General features: G+C 38.1%; 2 long non-coding RNA genes and 1 pseudogene across 3 annotated transcripts in view; 1 reads left to right on the forward strand and 2 right to left on the reverse strand.

Moving 5' to 3' along the window:
* LOC311581228 overlaps positions 1 to 19,940 on the reverse strand; it is a 1,115,569-nt gene that overhangs the window by 846,005 nt on the left and 249,624 nt on the right. The gene's annotated exons all lie outside the window — the stretch shown is intronic.
* On the forward strand, positions 3,080 to 4,603 carry LOC311580815. The gene is made up of 3 exons (XR_014773586.1): positions 3,080 to 3,097; positions 3,742 to 3,813; positions 4,591 to 4,603. It is a non-coding gene; the product is annotated as an uncharacterized lncRNA (long non-coding RNA).
* Positions 13,942 to 14,828, reverse strand: LOC311580725 (large ribosomal subunit protein uL18-like; annotated as a pseudogene). The gene has a single exon. The product of its transcript is annotated as a large ribosomal subunit protein uL18-like (transcript).

A 19,940-nucleotide genomic window follows, 5' to 3' on the forward strand; every position in this document is an offset into this window, starting at 1 on the left:
TGCAATCGTCAGAACTCACACAAAGCACATGTACTGGTGATCCCAGCATGCCCTTGGTCAGACTGGATGGAGATGGAGTTAGAAGAAGCTAAGAAACTTAACCCTGCACAGTACAAGACTTTATTTCAAACAAGGTAGAAGGCAAGGAGCAACTCTCAAAGTTATCCCCTCACCTTCCACAATGTGGGCACATAGGTAAACTCACATGCACAAACACTCCTAGATGCCCAGTCACAGATGCACACATACACACATACTACTCGCACACAGCATGCTCACTCACCAAAAGAAACTATATTAATTATAAATGAAATGGATATCAGTAGCACAGAAGCTGATGAAACCCACATCTGCTTGAACTGGAAATGATCTTGGGCATGGGTGCACTTTTACTGCTTCATGGCAGCTTAAGCTTTATCCAGCTAAGCCTTGCTGACTCTCGTCTTGTGCCTGGACTCTTGGCTTCACATGACTTTATAACTCTGATTCAAGGAAGACAAATACCCTCTCTCTGTGAGCTTAGCTCATGTCTTGACTGGGGATGATAACTCGATAACTGTGATATGTAAGTGGAATTTGATTATATCCAGAATATTCTGAGGCTCAAAGGAGGAATGCAGCTTGTTCATGGAAGAGTAAGAAATACTTATAAGTTCATAGAAGATATTCTATTTGAAGTAAGCCCACCTTCTATACCATTCCCTATGTATTATGTGAGTCTCCAGTGGAATGAACTCAACACTGTGGCAAGCATCTTCTTTCAGAAGGACTGTGTTTGGTGAGAGGCCTCACTCATGGACTACGGATGACACTGGATTAGAAGTGTCTTGATGACATGATAGAAGTGCTGACAAGTACTAATTCAAGTTGCCTAATTTTAATGAACTGTAATTAATAATCATGTCTGAATTTCCTAAATACCTTACTGAATATTTTAATTTGGTTGTAGAATGCCTTTTATGAAATAAAAATTTAAGCTCTTATTCATAAATTTGATTACTTAATAAAATTTTTGTTATTTCATCACCAGGCTACCCAATATATGAATTTAATCCAGGAAGTAGTAGTTTGCCCACTTTATACATTTTGAAAAACATCTGAAAACAGTACACCTACCTATTTATCCATTTATTTACCTATATGCTGGTCAATATGAGTAAAAATTCCAATCTCTATTTTTCCTATAGTAAAATAGTAACATATATGCTTGTAGTAAATTCCAACTAGAGCCAAGAATGTTGGCAACTAAAAATATTTCTACATAAGGACATTGTCATCAAACTACTAATATTATCTCATAACTCATATTTTTATTGTGAGTCAAAAATATTTTCACTTTTTCTTATATATTTCTGTTCAAACTAAAATATGTTAATTAGGCAACATGCTTACAATTTTTCCATAACAGATGAGACACTGGAAAATTGTTTACTATAGCTTTCCTTTCCTGTATTTGAAAATACACTTATGATCTGTAATAAAACTCAGTTTTGTGTAATTTTTGCAACTTATTTAAATATAATACATGAAATTTAATTTGAAAGAGAAGACAAACACTTCTATATAACTGATATTTACTTAATAACATATAAATACTAGAGTCTTTTAGTTTACATGCATTTCTTCCATATTTTCTTAGAAAAGAATGCCTTTATTCTTTAATATGTAGTGGATACAATCAAAAAGACGTTTTTGCAGCTGATCTGCACAGCATGCATTAGTTGTAGGTCCTGGTGTTAATAGGGCTTATCCTCTAAATTTTGCCTTGAGTTCTTTTGTTTCTGTTTTGATCCGAGGAATGAAGATGCTTCCATCTCCAACAATGAAAATGCCCAGTTGAATGCCTAGTGCTGAAGGCTCCGTGATTTATCCCGCATCTCATTCCCTCCCCTTCATTTTTTTTTTCCTCTGACGCAGCGTCCTGATCCTTGCACATTTGGCTGGCCATTCCAGATGACCGCATAGTCTGATACTTCACACCTCACTGTGAAATTATTTCTAGGTCATTATCATCTATTTCCATTAGCCAACAGCATCTTAGCTCATATCTTCTCAAATTAGTTAATTTTCCTGAAACTCAAAGTGCACGTAGACCGAGATCTTGAGCCAAACAAAACCAGCCTGCTGCGTCCTGATGATAGGTCTCCAGCGGTGGCTGTCCCCTTGACCAGGAGAGCTGATTGCTTGGATATAGCAGATACCTTGTTAAATGAGTAGTTCAGAGTTTATAACAGACTTTTCTATAGTATGAGGTGCCATAAATAACCCAGCTGAACAGCTGAAGTGCAAAGTCAGATCCTTGAGGAAAAGAGCCGTTAAATCAGGTAGAATTGATTTATTTGGCCACTTACTGTAAATCTCATAAACCTGCATGGCATTCCACAAGGCGTAAAACAAGAGATGGAGCTAAATCTCTCCATTATCTAACCTATTCTCAACTCCATAGCTTTGCCCTCTTTACCTTTAAATAGAACTGGAGTTTCTGAATTCCCTTTTCTGTGTTACAGAGAACACAGAGTTAGCACCTGAAATGCTGCTCCCAGTCTTCAAGACAGTCCTGCCGTCTAGCCCCATCTGCATTCTAGTCTCACCTCACACACCTGGCATGGTCATTTAAATCTCTTCTCCCTTCTCCTTTCTTTGCTCCTCCTCCTCCTTCTTCCCCTCCTCCTCTTTTTCCTTCTCCCCCTCCTCATCTTCCTCCTCCTTTTTCTTTATTTTTCTCCTCACTTGCTCTCTCTGTGTCTCTGTCTCTCTGTCTCTCCTTCTCTCTCTCTCTCTCCCTCCCTTCCTCCCTCCCTCTCTCTTTTTCTCTCTCCACACAAACTCATGTGAAGGGCAGTGGTCAACTTTCTGTGGTGTGTCATTCCTCACTTCTGTTCTCATTGACTCTGGGGTGGGGGTAGACTATGTAGCCCTGACCTTGAACTCACTATGTAGACAGCGCACAATTTGAATTCATAGAGACCTGCCTGCTATGCCTTCTGAGTGGTGGGAATAAAGTTGTGAGTCGCTGTGCCTGGCTGGACACCTTGATTTTTTTTGAGACAGATTCTCTTACTGGTATATGGTCTCCTGGATTTGGGTAGACTAGCAGGTATGCATATTTCAGAGACTCACTTGCCTTTGTCACTCTACGTCTGTGTGGATTGAGTTCACAGCTATTTCCAAGTCTTAACATGGGTGCTAAAGCTCAAACTTGGGTCCTCATACTTGCATGGCAAGCATCTTAGCAACCTAGCCATCATCTCCCCATCTCTGCTTCAATATTTGCTGAGACATTTCTTTTTCTTTGTTGGTTTTTCGAGAAAGGGTCTCTCTGTGTAGCCTTAGCTGTCCTGCACTCACTTTGTAGACCAGGCTGGCCTCGAACTCACAATGATCCGCCTGCCTCTGCCTCCTGAGTGCTGGTATTAAAGGAGTGTGCCACCACGCCCAGCAAGACATTTCTAGTACTAAAAATTCACTTCTTTTTCCACTTTAATTCTGAGTGCTCAAAGCCTCAGTAACTCCCACATGTGCCACAAAACTTGTGTGCTTTGTTTTCCTTCTATTGAATCTTATCTTATAAGACTGGGGAGTATTCTGTGAACAATCTTAGGATACCTACAGCTCCTCGTGAAAAAAATGTTAGTTTTTTTTTTTTTTAAATCAAGAACTCTAGCACACGTAATAGCAAGCTGAGAGCACAACCCCTCATCTGTGGGAATATACATAATAATGAGGCATTTTTGTTTTCAGTGAAACTGGCTCACCTAAAACACAAGTATGTGCTTTGGTGTTTTTGTCATAGCAACATAAAGCCTCCATAGGGTATGTGTTATGAAATCATAATTAACTAATTATATGCCAACACAATGAAAATTAATTATTCATTTGAGACTGCATATTTTAATGCTTATTTAATGCTTTTAGATGATATAATTGTAAATGTTGTATATTACATTTCATACAGATTATATGTTTACAGTTTAAAACCCTGGCTACAAGTATTCTCATATTTGAAAAGTTTTTTATTGCTTTTAAGTACTTTTTGTAAAAAAAAAATTACAAAATGTCTGTAATTTTATGTTTGCCTAATGCACTTACTACTTATGAATATATGTACAACCATAATTGCACTCATTATTTACTATAAAGTTTACATGAATAGTCTCTTTGTCATTGTATGTCATCAGGTATACAGCTGAATAGTCCAAGGTTAAAGTTACATGTCTGGTATAAGAGGCATTAAATCACAAGACATTGATTTACAGAGCCGCTTACTGGAGAGTGCATAAATCTACCCATCATGCCAACCACGCTGGTTTGCACTTTTATAAAAAGGTATTGCTGAAGCTTCCCTCCCACTGATCACTTCTCAGCTTCATTGCTTTAGACTCCTAATCCTTTGCAGCTGGGCTCTTTTACCAATATCTGTTTTCACCTTTGTATCTGGAGTGTATTTTCAACACAGGTGACACTATTGAAATCCCACTACTCTTTGGTGCACATGCCCAGGGAGGGGGTAGAACACTTACATCTGTCTACTCCATGACCTTAGTTTTTGTTCTCCTCTGTAATTTTCCTGCTCTGAACTATTCTTTGCAGATCTCCATCTCTTAGCTCCAACGCTCCTGACTCTTGACCCGTGACTTCAACATCTCAATAGGCATTGCCTCTGCCTTGGATGTAGAATCCTCTGCCTGGGATCTCCAGCTCTCACTCCAAGACATTCCTCTGCTTTGTGCTCAATTCTCAGTTATAGGAATTCTGAACGGTGAGTGTTAAATCGCATTGCCAACCCATTAAAAGTAATGGGATGCCATACCATCTTGTTATGTTTTTATTCTTAATGAGAAAATGATCACTGATACTTGAACATATATGAAGGAATACTGACAAAGTTTTGTGGCATTGTCCATTTTCTACTTTATTTCTGTAAATTGGAAAACTTTCCTCTTGTTTGTATCAACTTTTCAGATTGTATTGCACTGACTTTCAGGAGAAAAGAAATATGGTTTAAATTTAGAGTGAAATTGTAAGATGAAGTCCCCCATTAGAACTGATTGGCAAAGTCATTTTTATTAGGTTGGATACATAGCATTCCCTGTACAGGAAAAATAGATAAAATTAACCCAAGGACCGGCCCATGCATCAAGAGAATATAAGATGCAAAAAGACATACCATTAGGAAACACATTTTATAAATGATAATGAAATGCATGTTGATTTTGATATTATAAACAGATATTGACTAGAAATTATACACAATATGACTATGTTAGGTTTCAGAAGTGAAAGTTTTCTGCTATTTTATCTCATGCAAACCTATATTTTGAAAATCAATGGGAGGATTTTACATTTGGAGCTACCTATTAGAGCTTTCTGTGTATGCCTTTATTGGGATGAAATATGATAGAACCATTTTTAGCTTCCCATTATATCTGATGGATGCCATCCTAACACAATTGCTTGTACAGCATGTGTCAGAAATAAGACACACTTTTCTTAAGCAGCTATTTGTCTAGGCAAATTTGGCTTTCAGTTATATTCTAAATGTATTCTCAAGTACTTTAAAAATAGAACTAAGTTATGTAAATATCGAACTTTGACCAGGAAAACTACTGTAGATATTCTTAATCTTATTTAGCAGGGACAATAATAAAAGTAGTCACTGAAATAGATTGGAGGATTTTTTTGAGCATCTTTATTGTTTGTTTAAACTTCGTTTTTACTTTCAAAGGATTTATATAAATAAAATCATTTTCTAAAATAATCATTTTCTAGTGGTAGAAGACCTGTGTCCAGTGGATGTCTTTATCAAGGAATGAGAACAGCATATTTTCCAAATTCCAAGTATTTCCTTCCAGTCAGTACTTTCGTGTGTTGAAGAGATGTGCTTAAATTTTTTAAAGCTTCATTTGCATTTAGAGTGTTCTATTCTCAGTGAATGTTTTCCTCCCATTTTCTTTCATGTAAGACTTTTGTAATCTCCACACATCATGCTAGTGTTAAACACATGACCAAAGCTATGTGCCAACCGTGTGGTTAGCTAGTAAAAGTGGTTGATACATTATATTTTCCAAATGTTTTATATAAATCAGTCATGGTGATTATAAAAGATTAAAAACAAGCTAGGCATTCCCTTTAGAGTATTCTGTAGCTTGTTATTGAACAATTATTTGCTACAAGCATGTTCTTTTTCAGGGCTCATGAGATCTGCTCAAGCCCACTTTTCTTTCTGTACCTCTCCAGGGACACCACTAAGCTTTCAACTTGGTGTTTGCAATCCAGGTATTTGTGCAGCCAGATTCTTTCCTAGCATAGGAATTTTGTAAGTATTATCCCGTCTGCTTGGGAAGCTGTTTATCCCTGAGCAATAACTAATCACTCTGTTTTCTGTCTAATGTGTGTCATCTATAGAATGCTGATTCCTTGCCATGTTTAAGAGAGACATTCTCACTTGTCTCTCTTTCACAATTCTCCCTATATTCTTTACCACCCACACACATTTTTCACAATATGTTGTTTAGTTGCTTTTTATCTTTCTTGGAAGATAATCAATATGGAGAATGGCTGCATTGGGCAATATGCACCCAACAGAGAGGATGGCATCCAATGACAGAATAGATAGAGCCTCATACCCTAGGCTTCCCTACCCGTACACTCTAGGCCCCGTAGCTAAATATTCTGGTGAGGATCCTGCATTACAACTTCCCACCTCCAAAATAAGTATCAAAATGTGTTCCACTAACAAATAAGGAGCTGTGTGACTGGTATTTAGTGTTGTGACAAACAGTAATCTAGTAATAATCTCTACTTAATGACAACTGGGTCAGGGAAGAAATAAAGAAAGAAATTAAGGAATTCCTAAAATTAGTGAAGTTACAACATACCCAATTTATGGGACACATTGAAAACAGTACTAAGACAAAAAAAAATCATAGCACTAAGTGCCTTCATAAAAAAAATTGCAAACATATCATATAGACAACTTAACAACACATCTGGAAGCCCTAGGAAAATAAAAGAAGCAGAAATACCCAAGAGAAGTTGAAGACTGGAAATAATCAAACTCAGGGCCAAAGTCAATAAATTAGAAACAAAGAGATCAGATAAACAAATAAAATAGTCTTATATCTCCTATGGAAATAGAAGCAATCATTGATAGTCTCCCTACCAAAAAAAAAAAAAAAAGTCCAGGGCCAGATGGTTTCAGCACAGAATGCTACCAGATTTTCAAAGAAGAGCTAATACTGATACTCTTCAAGGTCCTTCACAAAATAGAAATGGATGGAACATTACCAAACTCATTCAATGAAGCCACAGTCACATTGATACCTAAACCTCACAAAGACACAGCAAAGAAAGAGAACTTCAGACCAATTTCTCTTATGAACATTGATGCAAGAATACTCAATAAAATACTCACAACCTGAATCCAAGAACACATCAAAGATATCATTCACCATGACCAAGTAGCCTTCATGCCAGGCATTCAGGGATAGTTCAATATACAGAAACCCATCAATGTAATCCATCATATAAACAAACTGAAAGAAAAATACATAATCGTCTTTTTAGATGCTTAAAAAGCATTTGATAAAATCCAACACCCGTTCATGTTTAAAGTTTTGGAGAGACCGGGAATACAAGGCATATACCTAAACATAATAAAGGCTATATATAGCAAGCCAATAGCCAAAATCAAATTAAATGGAAAGAAACTCAAGGAAATTCCTCTAAAATTAGGTACCAGACAAGGCTGCCCACTCTCTCCATATCTCTTCAATACAGTTCTTGAAGTTCTAGCTAGAGCAATAAGAAAACAAAAGGAGATCAAGGGGATTCAAAATGGGAAAGGAAGATGTCAAATTATCCCTATGCACAGATGATATGATAATTTATACAAGTGACCATTAAGTCCCACTAGAGAATTCCTACATCTGATAAACACCTTCAGCAAAGTGGCTTGATACAAATTAACTAAAAAAAGTCAGTAGCCTGTCTATATACTAATGACAATCATGTTGAGAAAGAAATTAGGGAAACTATGCTCTTCACGATAGCCACAAGTAATATAAAGTATCTACAAGTAACTCTAACCAAGCAAGTGAAAGACTTGTTTGAAAAAAAACTTCCAATCTCTGAAGAAGAAGATTGAAGATGACATCAGAAGATGGAAAGATCTCCCTTCTTCATGGATTGGGAGAATTAGCATAGTAAAAATGGCGATCTTATCAAAAGTAATTTTAGATTCAATGCAATCCCTATCAAAATATCTACACAATATTTAAAGACATTGAAAGATCAATTATCAACTTCATATGGAAAAACAAAAAAACCCAGAATAGCTAAAACAGTCCTGTCCAATAAAAGATCCCCTAGAGGAATCTCTATACCTGATCTCAAGCTATACTATAGAGCAACAGTAATTTAAAAAACATGGTACTGGCATAGCAATAGGCTGGTTGATCAATGGAAGCAAATCGACAACCCAGAAATAAATCCACACATCTATGGATACTTGATTTTTGACAAAGAAGCTAAATCTATTCAATAGAAAAAAAGGTTAGCATCATCAATAAATGGCACTGGGCTAATTGGATGTCTACATGTAGAAAAATTCAAGTAGACTCATCTTTATCACCATGCACAAAATTCAAGTCCAAATGGATTAAAGTCCTCAACATAAAACCAGAGACACTAAATCAGTTAGAAGAAAAAGTGGGGAAGAGCCTGGAACTCATTGACACAGGAGACAACTTACTGAACAAAACACCAGCAGCCCAGCATCTAAGGTAAACAATTAATAGATGAAACCTCATGAGGCTGAGAAGCTTCTGTAAGGCAGAAGACATGGTCAACAGAACAAAGCAACAGCCTACAGACTGGGAAAAGATCTTCACCCACTCTACATCTGAGAAAGGTCTAGTATCCAAAATATATAAAGAACTCAAGAAATTAAACACCACCAAACCAAATAATCCAATTAAGAAATGGGGCTCAAAACTAAATTGAGAATTCTCAAAAAGGAATATCAAGTGGCTGTGAAACACTTAAAGAAGTGATCAGTGTTCTTAGTCATCAGAAAAAGGCAAATCAAAATGAGTCTGAGATTCAATTTTACACCCATCAGAATGGCTAAGATCAAAAACTCAAGTGACAGCACATGCTGGCAAGGATGTGGAGAAAAAGGAACACTCCTTCATTGCTGGTGGGAATGCAAACTTGTACAACCACTTTGGAAATCAATCTGGTGCTTTCTCAGAAAACTGGGAAAACTGGGAAACTAGGGCTTCCTCAAGACCACATATTCCACTGCTTGGAATATACCCAAAAGATGTTCCACCTCTTTGAATTTTAACTACTGATGATTGTTTTTGAAATCACTTCCCTTTAAAAGTGTCAGTGTGGTGGTTTTCTTTTAAAATTCTATCATTTCCTACATGTTGGTTACCTGAGTTACTCTGGTTCACTCTTGGTTGACATTACCTTCCTATTGGCCTGTCTTCCTGATTTCTGGTGCTGGTATCTTGGTATGTTGAAAATGTTAAGCTGTACTTTTTACTTTATTCTGTCTCTTTTATTTTCCTTGCGCAAATTGTCAATATGTGTGTTTATTGAGAGAAATTTCTAGAATACTAAAAAAAAGCTTTATGGCTGCACAGATAACCTTCAGGGACCCTCTTTTAAATACTTCACCAAAGTCCTTCTAAGTGCATCTCAGCTTTCTCTTTCTTCTTCACTTTTTTATTACTTCTAAACATTTTCTGTTCCAAGTAGCAAGTTAGTATTTTTTTTTTTATCAAAGTATAAGGGCAGAGCTGATTTTCCTTGTATAAACTGTAGTTAATTACACAGCTGCAGACCAGAGTTCTGTAGACTCTACTTGGTGAAAAACCAAAGATTATTTCTCCAGTTTAAAAGTTGTCTCAAATGCCATTTTTATATATGAAGGAGAAGGGACCCAGTATATGTTCTGAATTCAGATGGTCCCTAGGTATTTCTTGGAGCCAAGGCTTTCGTTTATTTTAACTGGAAATTTCATTGCTTTCCCCTCATAGTGTTTGGTACTTAGTGTGTCCCTTAAATGTTCTTGCAATGTATCTATTTCTCAGGATATGGTTACCTAAAGAATTAGATTTTAATTCAGTAGTACCTGGATGATGATGTATTATTCACACCTTGTTAAGACTTTTGTGTTCTCTATGCTCTATACAGCCATTCTTGGAAAGAACACATGAAATGCATGTAATGTACTAGGAAGAAATGATACTTCATTGTTTTTGGCATGTCCTTCTAGAACAAGAGCAATGCATTCTGGAATCCTTTTTTCTAAATGGCCCTAAGTCAGCATTCAATATATAACCCCAGAAACCTAATATGCACACTTCAGCTGGGGACATCTAATGACTGTTTCTACAATGTCTTCAAAGTAACCAAGTGATATTGAAGAGATGTTAGGAATGGGATGGAATCTAGCCATGTGCTTTGGAGTTCTGGGTCTCCTCAAAAATACCAGGTCTACTTTCATCCTCCTATCCTGCTCACCTGTCAGACTCAAAGTGATTCTTTGTGTTCATTTCATCAATGTCTAGATAAATTTATCCATACATGGCTAAATGCTTATGTGAAATACCAGTAAAATCATGAGAGACTGGTAGTTTTCAGTCATAAAGCCTTTTAAAAACTGTGTAAATATTCACACACAGTAGATAATTGATAGCTTAATCATCTTCTACCGGCAATGTGTGATCTGATGTTCATTCAAAAAGCAAATGAGCCTATTCCTCAGTGTGCCATCTGTGAATCTCAAAATTGGAACTCTTACCCTGAGGCTTCACCAGCATTTGCCTTTTGTTGACTGCACTTGTGTAAGTAAGAGCCATTTTTCCTCAGCTGTGATGAACTCAGGACATTAAGTCTATCTGTGTCAGTGTTCAACATATGAAAGAGACCCACAACAACCAACTGGCTGGATACGGTGCACATGGTCCAGTCTATTTAGGTGAAACAGCCATAGTATAGTATAGTGTGTGTGTGTGTGTGTGTGTGTGTGTGTGTGTGTGTGTGTGTGTGTGTTCTAGGATTTGATGTTTGAATGTGTCTGGAAAATAAGTGGAGTTTTGATTTATTTTTTGTTTGTTTTGTCTTGTTGTCTTGTGCAGGGGTATAGTATTCATCAGAGAAGACTGCTCAGGCATGGGTGTAGGCCAATAGAAAGTCTTTATTAGCTCTCCTGTGACTACAGTGTGTATTTTAGAACCCTGTGGAGCATCAAGCCATCCTCAGGATGGGTTTTTAACACAAAGATCATTTTCTGGGTTGACATACTTCAGTTAACAAGAACAGTTATCTAGAAGTAGCACTATAGAAGCAAGGTCAATACATTTACAGACTTTCCCAGAACTATGGACTTCGATGGTTTAGATCTTTGCTTTTCTTTGGCTTGTAGTACTGTTCACATGCTGAGTTTTATAGTCTGAATGGTACGTCCATCATCGAGTAAATTGTGCTAAGGTCTGGGGGGCGGGGGGTGGTCGACTGATATCTGGGGCCCTGTTACAGTTAACACAATTTAAAAGGTAAAAAGTTGAGGGAGGGGTTGTTTGCTTGACTTGGAGAGCATGGTATAGACCTAAAGATACCTTCACTGAGCAGTAGTGAAAAAAATAGAGCAACAGATCTTGGGAAGATGGCGAATAGGAGAATCCTGAGGAACCATCACTGTGCCTGTCCCATTTAGTGCTTCAAATCTATTGGTGATTTTAACAGGTTAAAAATGGAAGAGATAAAGGGGATAGGGCATCAGGAAGAGGTGGGAGGGAGACAATGGGAGGATAAGAGGGAGGAGGCTATGATCAATATGTAAAGTGAATATATAAATTAAAAACAAGTTTTAAAAACATGCAAGAGATAATTGTGGTCACAGGTCTTTGTATTTAGTAGCCATTAAAAGTTTATTTTTGAAAAATTGACTTAAATATTTCAGGCTTCCTGCTCTGGAGATGAATCCCTGGGGAATAGCATTGGCTCATCAAATGAAGGCCTGAGTTTCGGCCTTGGCACTCACGTATAAAGCTGGGTATGGCCTCAGCTGGGTAGATGTGGAAGGTTTGCTGTGTTTTGCTGGCCACCATCCTAGGAACAGATTCAGAAAAACACCCTGTCTCCCAGGAAAAAGGCCAAAGGTCATGAAACCTGGGCACCTGAAGCACACAGACCTTTACTCACACACATACATTTAATCTATATCTTAGAAGATATTTTATTGTACCATGAAAACTCTAGATTAGGAAATGAAATATTACTTCACATCATCACATATTTTTCCAGACAGTTGAATATGAACAAATGAAGTAAAATAAACTTTATTTTTCTTTTTATAAAAGATGAGAGAAACTCTTTATTTAGGATGTCAAATTATCATAATTTATTGAATATGAGAGGACAGTGTGGATGGACAAAATGAATCCTTAGAAGTGATAGGACCAGCAATTACAAAAACAAAAACAAACAATCAAACAAAAACAAAAAAAAAAAAGTAGCATTTTCTTTGATGGACTTAGCCAAAGCACTGTGTGTGTATTTATATGTATATGCTTTTTTAACCCTCCATTATAGTAAAAAAAAAAAAAAAAAAAAAAAAAGAAGTGACAAATCAGGTGAAGCCATTTATCTTATTTTATTTTTTAAGGTTATTTATTTATTTATTTATTTATTTATTATTTTTTAGCTCAAGAATACAGCTAACAAACAAAATATTTCTTCTTTCAGTTCAGAGGAGAAATAAATCAACCACATTTCCTGGAGTGTGGCTATCTTGACTCACCTTAGGAAAAACTCAGAGATTCTAAAGAGAGTTCTGAAATGCCTACACATGTTAACAGCAAGATAACCACTGACGGATGGTCTCCTTTGCCCCTACACTGATATACCTAATAAAGAATACATTTTTATTGCTACATATTGTCAGGGCCAAACTGATATCTTAGTATTTTGTATGAATAAATATCCTGCTTCTCTGAGACAAAGGTCATTTTTCTAGGAGAGATATAGGGCTATAGCTTACTAGAAAGTACTACAGGGACAGTAGTCCTTACGGTATCCTTGGGGCATCCTTTGCACCCTGAGAATGGCTCTCTGAATTCCTTAAAATATATGGCCTTTGTTGAGAAGCTATAAAATGCAAGGAGAGTTGACTGTGAAACTAAAATTGAAGATAAAAGGAGCTTATAAAATAGTTTCAGTAATTTAAGCACCTGCTGATGATTTTTTCAAAACCAAAGGGAAAAAAATGAAGGATGTGAGCGTTTAAGTTAAAAGTTAAGTAATGATTGTGTGTGCGTGCGTGTGTGTGTGTGTGTGTGTGTGTGTGTGTGTGTGTGTGTGTGTAGATAGATAGATGATAGATAGATATGATATGGAAAGGATATAAATGAAGTATCTGTAGTACAGTTTGGTAGCAGAAAGAAAAATTTGGCTTCAAATGTGTGTGTAATTTTGTATGTATTTGTATGGGTGCAAAATAGGTTGGTATGTAGATAAACCCAGATTTGTAACATTAGCATTCAGTATTCAGATCATTGGAGAATACAGAAATGTGATAGATTAATAGCCACTTCATTGAAAAGCTGTTAGTTGAGGGGGTGTGAATGTTGAGGAATATTTATTATTGAAGAGAAATGCTTCCCAGCCCTTGGGAGCTTTAGCAGGAAAGAAGTAGGGAGGATCTTCAGAGCTTCCAGGGACTGTGGTAGCCACAGGGGAGCTACTAAACTGGAGATGTAGCTGGACACGAAATGTCTGAGATCACAGTCATGTGCTCAAGCAAGGTGCAGACTGACGGGGGTTTTGTTGTTGTCTATTTGGCTTGGCCAATAAGTTTATTGTCTTTATAAAAACAAAATCTTAAAAAAAATAAAAATAAAAATAAAATCTTCATAGAAATTTGCTTTAGTTTTCAGCAGCCCATTCCTGAGCTCTGAGTAAACTTGACATCTTTTGGGCAACCCAATCTTTCTCCTGGGCAAGAGACACCTCATCTTTTTCATGTCTATCTTGGGCTTCTTCTCATAGATTGGTTTCTCTCAGATAGGAGCATGAGTTTTCATGTACATCTCCTCCACCCTGTCTGGATTTATGTTGTTCTTTATGTTCTGAGAGAACCGTTTCTTATAAGCATCCTCATCTTCCTCCATTAGATAGATATCTGATGCAGTCTGCAACATTCTGATCCGTGCTGGGCTTCCAATGTACTTCTGCATTGAACTCCTGGCTTTCAGAGCCATAGCCAGGGAACTGTTAGGTACTATGACGGGGTAGACAAGACTCTATGCACAGCTCACTTAAAGGTCCAAAAAACTTTATTTCCAGTTGTAGTTTGGGCAAAGCCTGCACCCAAGTAGCAAGTGAAAGCACCAGGCCGACCATCAATGTTTTCCTCATTGTATTCATCTCCAGTCACCTCCACTTAGCCTTTGTAGATCATGTCCATGCCAAACCTACTGAGAAGCCTGCATGGGCCAGCAGCAGGTCAGTACAGTAGGCTGCAGCATAATTTGTCAGGCCAATATTCACACCGTATTTTGGCAGTTTATGTGCCTATGCTGTGCAGAAGATCTTATCCCCTACTATATGGGCATATGCAATCTGGCAGATGATGCCTCATGTTGGTGACTTGGGACTATCATCCTATATTTAGGTATATTGTACTTATTTTTGTCCAGGATTTCCAGTCATTTCTGAGCATAGTAGTCAGTTTGACCCTCTTGCTGCTTTTAAAATCTTACTTGGAGTCTCTTGAAGTAGGCCTTAGTCTTGACAACTTTCATGAACCTCATCCTGCAGAACAGAAAGTTGCAATCTGGGCCCCACACAGACCTGCAGACTTGCCATGCTGGGGATAAAAGCAGGATTGACTGTTTTGAGAGTGCAGTTTGGACCCATACAAAGAAAAAGCAGCTGTCTCTGTTAGGGCCATTTCTTTAGTCTACACCTAGAGCTAAACTTATATCAAGGTAAATGGAACCTACATGCTGGGTATTTCTTTATCATTTACTAGTTGGATAATAAGTAATGCTTTTTTATTGTTTTTAACTTTTCTCATGCATACAATGAGAATGCTAATGATGTAATCCTATGAATTTAGTTCCAGTGATTCTTAGGAAAATAGCCTGATCTTGGGTAGGTGTTTCCTTTGCCTTATTTCGCAGGGTAACAAATCACTTCAAGACTTAATGGCTTAGACAAGCACACTCTTATTTGCTTATAAATCTACCACATTGTAGGGAAAGCTCATCTCTGATTTAACCTGTCTTTTATGTCATGGCAAAAGAGATTGGAAAGACCATTGATATGTCATGTGTGTGTGTGTGTGTGTGTGTGTGTGTGTGTGTGTGTGTGGTGCATGTGCACTAGCTATTGAAGGCTATTACCTGAGACTTTATCTAGACTGTCAGCAACAAGAAGCAAGGTGGGGAGTGGATCTCAGTATTGAGCTAGTATAGACTGGGCTCCCAGTTCTATCCACACCCCCAAAAATGATCTGCAGGTAGCCTCCCTGTCATCCTGGTCCTCCACAAGATGAAACCAATTAGTGATCAAGGAAATATATTCATTTAGGTTTAGTCCAAAGATAAGGAATAAGTGTACACAATGATAAGAAAGACAATATGAATATATAAACAAAGAATAAATGGTTATCTATACAAAACAACATAGACACCTGTTTCTAAGAAAAACCTTGACATAAAAAACTCTTGCTTTGAACACAAAACATGCATTTGAAATATGAAAAAGATAGAACTTCTGCTTTGAACTCATGAGCATACAGATAAAACCACTGCTTTAAACTCATATTAAATAAAGTATCTAGTTAGATATTAGGATCAGGAGTACTACTATAACTTCCATTTTATGTAACAATTCTATCTATTTCTGAGTGAGGTAATTTTTCCATACATAGAAACCTTTGTATTAGATAGTATAAGAACCCAAGACAGAATTACACATTTGTTGAAGCCATCTGCTTCATCCAAAATGTGTCTGCCTGTTTATATTTCTAATTGTCTGTATATTGTTTAAATGTATGTATATGTTTATTTATATTTATATCTGTATGTTTACATATATGTAGATGAATGGTGTCTTTGGGAGCTCCCTTGTTTTATGTATTGATTGTATATGTGCATGTGTGTGTATGTGTGTGTGTGTGTGTGTGTGTGTGTGTGTGAGGTTTGTTAAAATCTGCTTCCTTTGTCTGTCAAATGTGTGTGTTTTTGCACGCTTCTTTTGTTTGTTTGCTTCTGTTTCTGTTTTTGAAGATAGGGTTTCTCTGTATAGCTTTGGCTGTCCTGGACTCACTTTGTAGACCAGGCTGGCCTTGAACTCACATGGATCCAACTGTGACTGAGATTACAGGTGTGTACCACAGTAAGTTTAGTAAAGGAGAAGCAGTGCAGAGTGTTTTATCTGCCTCCCTACTTAGGTCTCTAGCTACCAGCAAGCCTCTGTTCACTGCTAAAGCCATCAAGTGAAAAGGAACCAAGGTTTTTTTTTTTACAACCCCTCATCTGCTTACCTCTGGTTTAGCTCATTAAGACCTCCTGTTGTTAAACAGCAAAGGTTCTCAGCTAGATTCCATTCAGCATCTGGAAGCAGGTGTTCTGGGTCCCATGCCCCACAGGCCTGTCCCAATGTCCAGATTCTTGCTCAGGGCCTGCTAGAGCACTTCAGGGTGAGGTCTGTAGCCTGAACACTAAGCCAGTTTCTAGTCTCTCCAGGGGAGGTGGAAAGTGAAAGTTCCTTGTTTAAACTTCTATGCTACGCACAGCAGAGGAAGCAGACAGATGTGTGAGACCAGCTGGCAGGCAGGTAAGCTTAAATGCAGGCCCAGCAGTGCTTCTCTGGGAGTCAGCACAGAGCTTCTCAGGGTCAGCCCTGGTGGAGCAGGGTCCCTGAAGCTACAAAGGCAGTTCTGCCATCGCTGCCTGACCACTGGGAGTCCAGGGTTACTTCCCCCAGAATAAATGGAGTCTCATACTGTCAGGGTGGAGGAATGGCAAGCCAAGAGAGCAAGCCTGATAGCACCGAGCACACAAGCCAGCCTTTATTTATAAACCTTGGGCAGAGGGCAGGGGTCTAGTAGGTGAATGTGTCTGATTCCAAAGGGCTAAAGGTGCCAGGATACTTAATCTAAATACTTTTATGATTAGTATAAAATATAAGATATAAGGTAATAAGATGCCAGATGCCAGATATTATGTTGTAGAGGAGTTTATTAAATGAGCATGGGGGGAGAAGGAAAGGGGGAAGGATACACGAGAGAGAGAGAGAGAGAGAGAGAGAGAGAGAGAGAGAGGAAGAGTAAGAAAGGATAGAGAGAGAGGAGACAGAGAGAGACAGAGGAAGAGTGAGAAGAAGAGAGGGTAGAGAGGGATCATGAGGAGATTTTGTTCTTTTATATTACCCTGGGCAGGGACACACCCCTGTGGCAACTAAGGAGTGACATCACAGGTAGGCAGTCTGAAGCAGAATGCTAACATTCCTACCTTTCCTTATAGTTAAAAACGAAAAAAAAAAAAAACCCAAAGAACAAAAAACGAGGAATGTTGAATTGTTTTGATATAAGATAAGTCGAAATATAAATGTAGGTTTATTGGAAGCAGCTTTTGGCTGACATGTAACGGGAAAAGAGAGAGAGAGAGTGAGAGAGAAAAGGCAATAGCAACAAAATGTCCAGATTATATAGTGCAGGAGAAAGAAAAGCTCTGTTCTGAAAGTTCAAGGTAGAGGGCAGGCTATGTCAGCCATGGCCTGCAGCAATAGGGACCAAGGAGTGCTGGGAGCACCTGGAGCTGTTTGTCCTAGGTCTGGAGCACACCCTGGGTAAGGGGTGAAGTAATTGTCTTTACTTCCTGCTGACAGTCATCCCAAAAGCATGCTAGTAGAAACAGGAATCTGGATGTTTTCCATGGGTAGGTGAGGTCAGTAACCCCTTAGTGCATCCTCAAAAAACGGATAGTGACCCAGAAAAAAACAGGTACAGACTGGTCAGTAACTCTTCAACACTGACAAGGGACCAAGAGCTCAGCAAATAAGTTGGCCCCAAGGATGTAGCTACACAGTGCACTGCGGTTTTGGGCAGCCGCTGGTGCAGGAGAGGGAAAGAAGCTACATCGGAAAACTCACCTGATAGGAAAGGTTCTAGTTATAGGTCAGCGAGAAGGAGCAGCCACAGCCATGGAGACTGAGGTTGTGTACCTCTGCTCCCAGTGAACCAGACAAGGGTTGACAGTCTCTTGGACAAAGGGAAGGGTTTATGTGACTAAGAAAGGAGAATTCAGCTGTTGTTTGTTGCAGGAATGTAGCAATTGGGTAGTTAGGGAGAGGGGAGTCTCAAAACCAGTGAATAGGGGGAGGAATCCCACCCTCAGAGATAGGCAACAGGTGAGAAACTGTTGATTGACAGTACTTATCTGGATTCCGTTTGACCTGAAAGATGGATTTTTTGCAGCTTATAAGAATCCTTTTAAGTTCATGAAGGTAGATAAATTTAGCATCACCACTCTTTGAAATCTGTAGTGAAACACATGAACACGTTGTAGGAAAATGAAGTAGACATATAGTATAACAGAGGCTTGGGAAAAGAACTTTATGCTAAAAGCACAAACACTCTGATGTAAGCTTAGGAAAGGCAGAAGCCTTTTTTGGCCTCTGTGGACCAGTATCATGGGAAGAACAGAAAACTCCTGCAGAGCAGAAGGCAAAATCTCACTTTAGCATCAGTACACATCATGAAATAAGGTTTTCTTCTCTCTGTTTAGAAGACTGGAGATATATAAATTTAGTACAACAAGAGACATTTTAAGAAAAAGACAAACAAAGGGAAGTTTAAAATCTTGAGCTTGGAACTATGATAGGATCACAAAGTAGAATGTTTTTACTATAGTTAGATTAGTAAACTAGAGCCCCGGTGATCAATGTCAACTCTGTACAGTTAATACAACAATATCATGGCAACAGGAAGAAACAAAGCATCCTTTTAGACATGTTGAGCTTCATAACTCGCATTTACTAACTTAAAACACTTTCTTAGACCTTTTAACATTCGTAACTTGCATGTATCAATCTTAAAATACCTTAGACCCTTTAACATTTACAAAACACCTTCTAGACCTTCTAACACTTATAAAATATCTTTTTGGAAGGCTTAAGATGTAGGTGAAATTGTTGTATGCAGTCACTGTCTTTAGCTAAAAGAATGGGAAGGTAGAGTGTATCTAGATTTGACAGTAGCTGTAAGAATGAGGTTTAAAGCTTGGTCTCCTGTATATGAAAAGGACTGGGAAGTTGTCTGAAGCTTGTTTATCTTTAATCTGAGGTATGTGAGTAAGACAAACCTCTTTGCCTCTTAAATAAGAGATCTAATATCTAGTAGTTTTAACTAGCTAATGAGTTGACAAATGAACTAGCATGGTAGATTGTTTTCGGCTAACGAGCTAATTGTCTATTTTGTAGCCATCAAGCTAACACCAGATTAGCTGGCAATGTCGTCAGAGACCTGAGAAGGATAAATTGTAACCTAAAGGAAACTATGTGTTGATAAAAATGACTGATATGACTAGTTAGTCATATCCCAGTAAATAGACAATGTCCCAGTTGTCTTCTGTGGCAGCATGGCACCATGGGCAGTCTTACATTACCCACAGAGCTGTTTCTGTGGAAGGAGAACACGGAAAAGATTGATCTCACCTTATATTTAGCAATGTGAGACAGCGAATCTCCAGGTGTCCAATTTGTCCACAGTTAGGCTGACCCATGACAGATGTTGGGAGCAGTTTTGCTCAGTGGCCAGAAACCACAATCTAGGGTTGAAGTCACCTGCCCTTGTGCCCAAAATTTCTGAGACCTTGTGGAACTACTGTTATCATCTGGTGATCTCTGTTTTATTA

Source organism: Acomys minous (genome assembly GCF_964271855.1).
Source record: "Acomys minous genome assembly, chromosome: 13".
In the NCBI taxonomy this organism is placed as follows: Eukaryota; Metazoa; Chordata; class Mammalia; order Rodentia; family Muridae; genus Acomys; species Acomys minous.